A 6591-nucleotide genomic window follows, 5' to 3' on the forward strand; every position below is an offset into this window, starting at 1 on the left:
CTATTGTTGGTTTCAAACTTGATCTCTTCATTTATTCAAACCTTTATCTGTAAGTCCATGGATGCTAAAGGTTTCTCTCTTACGTACAAGTTAATTTAGTTGATGATGTATTACCAATGTGACTACCTGATTGTGTGTATGCGCTCTGGACTGACGTTCGGTGATCATGAAGGTACCAGGTTTGAATCCTGCCCTTTGCCACCACCCCCTCCCCGGTTGTTCTGCGTGAGTTTTGGGGTAGGATGTAAACTTCCTGAGAATCTGAAGCAACATCCAAAACACGTACAATAAACATTTTGCAGACAATAAAAGGTTTTGTCAGCAATAACGTTAGAACACTGGCGGATCCAGGGGTGGGGCGGTAGGGGCGATCTCCCCCCCCCCCACTCGGCCGACCACCCCCCCCCGAAGGGGGGGGGCGGACGATTTATAGTATAGAATTCACACAATTTGTATGCGAATTTATTACTTATGTTAATAATATATACTAATTATTTATATTTCAACCTATTCTTAGATTATTTCGCCCCCCCCCCTTCTAGTATTTTGGCCGATTTGGTAGGGTCGGGAGGGGGCGATGGCATCAATCCGCCCCCCCCCCAACCATAAACTTTCGACTGGGGGGGGGCGGTCCTATTTATTTGTAGAAATCACAGTTTGCTAACAGAATCAATTAAATATCTATATGATTAAAACTTGTTATTGGTATTTTAACCGGTCTTTATATAATTTCGTTCACCTGTTGGCCGATTGGAAGGGGAAGAGAAAATACCTCCACCGCCCTTCCCATCTTTAAGTGGGGGGGGGGGGCGGGTCTACTGTTATAGAGAAATCATAGTATGTGAACAAAATTAGTCGAATATCTATATAATATAAACAGGTGGAAGTGCGATAGATGCAATCCCCTTCCCCCCATCGGACAAATCAATACTTTTTCTTTTTGTATTATAGTAAGAAATTACAAAATTTAAAAAATCTGTCACTAATATAATTTATATATGCTATAAAGTAAATTCTTATATCGAATCGCCCAACCCCTATTCTTTAATGCAAAATGCAATCAATAGCAGAAATTATAAAAAGGAGCGACAATTAATAGTTTTCATTTTACCGCCCTTGCCCTTTCCAGAAAGAGTTTGTGTAATTTGACATGAATTTATCATAACTATTTTAAGAAAGACTTTGCTTTGGAAAAGTTATAATTCAAACGAAATTTTTCAATATAACAGTCACGGTTGAGATGAGTTCAAAAGCCAGATAATCTTTTCCTAGTCGACTTTTTCCAACCTTTACTCTATCTCATATTTTTCTAGTTAAATAAATTTAGGACTATAACTCACAATGTATGCTAGAATTTTATTGAATATTATTAATCGAATTTTTTTTTTTCGGCGGCGATCCTCAAAACCTTAATCTAAATATGAGGGGTATCTAATCTTTTCAAAGAACAAATCGGTTTTATTTGCAATGCATTAAGGGACTATAAATTCATATTAGAATATTTTTCTCATTATTCAAAAGGCACTTTATAATAGAGAATAATGAGCTGTAGGGCACGAGAATGCGTTATTGCAGTGAAGAATGCCAGAAAACGCTTTTAGCGTCGAGGCTTCGCCCCGAACCTCACTGATGAATAATAAGCTGTAGATGTCAGGAGAATGCGTTTCTGCAGTGAGAAATGCAAGAAAACGCTTTTGGCGTCGGGGCTTCGCCCCGAACACCACTAATAAGTAATGAGCTGTAGATGTCAGGAGTAGGCGTTTCAGCCGTAAAAAATGCAAGAAAACTCTTTTGGCGTCGGGGCTTCGCCCCGAACCCCACTGATAAATAATGCGCTGTAGATGTCAGAAGAATGCGTTTCTGCAGTGAAAAATGCAAGAAAACGCTTTTGGCGTCGGGGCTTCGCCCCGAACACCACTAATAAGTAATGAGCTGTAGATGTCAGAAGAATGCGTTTCTGCAGAGAAAAATGCAAGAAAACGCTTTTGGGCGTCGGGGCTTCGCCCCGAACCCCACTGAGGAAGCTTACAGCGCTCTCCCAGACCCCCAAGCTTGCAAGAGAAAGACTGGGTTTTTTTCTGCTTTTTTCGCCGAAGATTGAGAAACAGTCTTATTTTATTCTCATATATCGAATATATATATATATATATATATATATATATATATATATATATATATATATATATATGCTGTACGCACGCTTACGCATAGGGTTAGGGTTTACTGGGCGTTAGGGTTAGGGTTTGGAAAAAAAATCGCCCCCCCCCCCTCCAAAGTTCTGGATCCGCCAGTGCGTTAGAGGGCAGTCATGTCCTGATATTGTTTATCACAACAGATACAGACGGAGCCACTGTTGCTGGGAAGTTTATTTAAGTTCTCTTTCCGCTATATCTGCCTTTCTTCGACGTTGATTTTAAACAATCGAATTGGAAACATCTGGAATAAAAGAATAGAATAGCCGACCTCTGGAAACCTCTTGCTTTTCTCAATAACTGAAGTCCATATATCGTAGAATAAACCTAACAACGAACAGGAAGCATCAACTTAGCACTCTCTACATCAGTGGTTCCGAAATTGAGGTCCACGGACCCCCAGGCATCCGCGAGACGACCGAAGGTGGTCGCAGAAAGATTAAAATTTTATACAATTAAAATAACTTCTTCGCTAAAAGCAAAGGTTATCCAATCTGATAACTTGTATAGTAATCAACTCACCCATCACTACTGTTTAATGTGTCTATTACGTACTATTCTATGACGATCTAAACTAAAGATTTGAAAACATTTTTTTACTTGGATACACTCCACTGGGTATTGAAGCCTTTTGCGCGTGAACAACTCAGATCCCAATCACAGATTATTTTTCTTCCTCTTTGTTCTCATATATATGTTGAAAGGTTCAGACAAGTAGTCCTATATATGAGATGAACTGCGCAGTGGTCTCCAGATCTGGGAGCTCTCCATAGAGTTTTTGTTCTATTAAGTGGGTTTGGGGGAGGGCCAGTGTCTTGTCTTGTTCGGCCCTTTTGATAGAGAATGCATCTCTGGTGGGGCTTCTTATCTTATCTTAACTTATATAATACAGACGTTACTTCAAAAAAAAAGATGATTACGTCCTACGCGTAATGCATTTAGTCATGCATATTGACCAATGACCTAAATTCTGTCTAGTCACTGGTTTTCCTCACTAGTCCTTATTTTTAGCTTCCCGGACGCGTGTTGTCTCATTCTGTTTGTCCGGTTCTGAGACACAATATTATTTGTTGGTCTTGTCAGGACAGCTTGTAATAGGCATGTTTTTTTGTTCTTGAACTGTTTGAGAGCTGGTCCATTTCGTGTTTATTCAACTTTCTATTATTTTTTTCATTTCTTCCGGGTAGAGAGGGACTTTGGATTGTTTAGTCATTCTCTCATTTCTACTTGTTCATTGCCTTCTAATTCAATGTGGTCTGTGAACTTTAGGAGGAATGTTACCTTGCTGTTGTTGTTGAGATTTACAAGAGTTACAATCTCACTAAACACTCTGTTTTGTTCCTTTCTAAGATGAGACTCTTTGAACAGTACATTAACACTAAAACAACAAAGTCATTGTTTAGAACTCATTTAATGTCCATGAAACATTAGAACACTATTTCATTTCTATTTCTCCATTTTGGTTCTCCTCTCCTTTCAACACGCATTCGCACCGTTCCACATTTACACTAACATGCCCACGTAACACACTCTTTCAATTAAATGTTGCTTTATTACATATATATTAGATGCATTTATGCATTTTCACATAGGGGTCCGTGGGAAGTTTTTACTATATAAAGGGGTCTACGGGTCAACCAAGTTTGAGAACCTCTGCTCAACATGACCCCAATGTCGTCTTAAAAAGAATCTACAACTGTGACCTTGGAGAGGAGAAGTTATTATAAGTGGGAGATGAACTGAAGGGGTAGGCCGAGACTTTTTTTTTTTAATCAACTCCTGATGCGACGTTTTCAATACAGACTATCGTAGAAAGATCATCTCCTGTCATTTTCACCCTTTATTTCACCTGTTCGTCTTAAGAAGAGACCCTAGTGACAATAGAGGTCGCTAACATGTGAAGAAAGGATTTTATGATCGGCTTAAGCTCGTCCTGTGTGATGATATTACAAGGGAGGCAAAACACTGAGTCTTGAAGCCAGCAACACAATACAAGAGTTAAGTCCCCCCGTACTACTTGAGTTGAAGAATGGGTGATAATTGACACTGAGAGAATCCCGCCGAGCGCGTCGTGCATAAAAAAAATGATGAGAGATTCGGGATTACTGTCATCCGACATACTTCTTCATTATACCCGAGGCCACCGTACTTTTTTTTGTATGGCTTTATTCGTATGATACATATTTGAATTGAAATTAGGATTATAAAAATTATGTATATTGGGACCTAAAGGTAGATTATTCTCTAGTGTTAAACCTAGCCAATTATATTTAAATCAAAGATTGGATCTTCAGATTAAACAGCAAGCAGTAACACGAGCCCCCGAGTAACAATGAATCAACATAAAAAATTACAGTATTCCTACTTGTGATAACAGCCGAAGCGAAGGCGAGAACTGACCTCGCAAACATCTTCGTGAAAAATTCTCATTACCGATCAGATGGCGGCACTGCTGCAGATCTGCCTCATGCTCAGAAAAATTCTCAGTGGGTAACTCTAAAAAATTCGTACCACTTTAAAAATATTAATAACAATAATCAATAATTTTTGTAACAATACTTCACCACCTCCATTTCTCGACACTGGCGGAATGTTGGGACAATGTCGCGTGGAAATCAAGTACCGTGTGCACCAGAACTGGGGTCCAAAAAGTTCCCTTTAAGAGAAAAAATTGTAATTCTACATTTTGCTTGCTTATTTAAAAAAAAAAAAGCATCTAAACTTCAGATTTCTGAGTGCATTACCTTGATCCCTTTTGTCGTATTCTTTTTTTTAATTTTATCATAGTCCAAGATCATAGACATAAATAAATATAGACTGGCCGATAATAGAGTTTTATGACACTAAAATTTGTGACTTGCATTTCTGTGTACTTTATTTATGTCTAGGAGTTTTGTTTAATCTCTAAGACTGAAGATCATGCAATTTTTCAATTTTTCAGAATTCGGAAATCCGAATACAATAGATATACATGTTTTCAAGTTACATGAAGTTATTTCCTTTTTCCAGTCTATATTTATTTATGTCTATGTCCAAGATGTAAAGGCCCTTAAGACTATCCACATTTTGGAGAAAAGTCAACAAATTAATGCCCTTGAATTTACTTACATAACAGCATGAACAGTCCCTAGGCACACCAACATGGTAGGTAACCTACAACATACACCTAATTACCATCCATCCATCCCAGTGGCGCTACAGCCCATGGAGGGCTCTGGCCTGCTTCAGCACATCTTTCCATTCAGATCTCTCCTGGGCCTTTCGTCTCCACGCCTTAACCCCAAGATGCTTCAGATCTGCTTCCACATCGTCAATCCATCACACCTAATTACCAGCTTATCAGAAAACATGAGGTATTGATCACTTTTGCACCAATGGACCACACTCTGAAAGTCTAAATAAAGAATGGTACAATTACCGTACATATAATTTGTAGTCCCCGTCTCTCTCTCTCTCTCTCTCTCTTTCAGGAAAGACATGAGAATGTACATCTTGTCCTTCCCATAGACTTCACAACCCTTTGTCCCATCTTTTGGAAAGTGTCTCTCCAACGTTCACACTCTGGCAGCTCAATAAGAGCAATGAGCACTCCCATCAAGGGAGTTTATGCTAGATGATCGTTGGGATGTTCCATCCTCCAAAGAGCTTGCTTGCGTCCCTTTTATCCTACACCACGGTGTGATCTGTACTAATGTAACTAACTCAACTTCGAGTAGTCCAGGGGATGCTACTGTAACTATTATCAAGCGACATTTTTAACCCGCAGGTAGCAGTTACACTTTTTTTTTATTGCTGTGAAATAAAAACAACAGTAGCATGTGGCATATAGATCTTTGATATTACTGATACAGACCTACTAAAACAATATAAAATTGATAGTAATATTTACCCGATTACGTACTGTATATTAATTGTTATTGCCCGATTGAATAGCAGAAGCGCCCATCTTCTTATTCTGTAATCTTATAACCCATACAAATTTTAAACCAAATCTTAGGAATCTTCAACTCGTAGACATTTTTCGTATGTCCGCAAGAGACTGATTTGATTGATGTATACCGCTGTACTTTCCAGTTATTATAAATGCACCATAATGACTTGCTGTTTACTTCAATGCATATTTGTTGAACAAAGTCTGCAGACATCTTGAATTCTCAGATAAGAAATCTTTGAAATAACTCTTTTAATACTCTACCTCATCAATGGAGATGTAAAACAAATATTATTATTATTTTTTATATTTACATAGCGCGATCAGCAAACATAATGTAGGCAGTGGCGTCACTAGGAGGGTGCGGGGGAAGGGGTGAGGTCCGCACCGGGTTACACCCACCCTAGTGACGCCACTGAATATAGGTTTAAAGTGATATAACATTTATATATAAGTACGGCAGTAGAA

This window comes from Biomphalaria glabrata, chromosome 8, assembly GCF_947242115.1.
Source record: "Biomphalaria glabrata chromosome 8, xgBioGlab47.1, whole genome shotgun sequence".
Taxonomy (NCBI): Eukaryota; Metazoa; Mollusca; class Gastropoda; family Planorbidae; genus Biomphalaria; species Biomphalaria glabrata.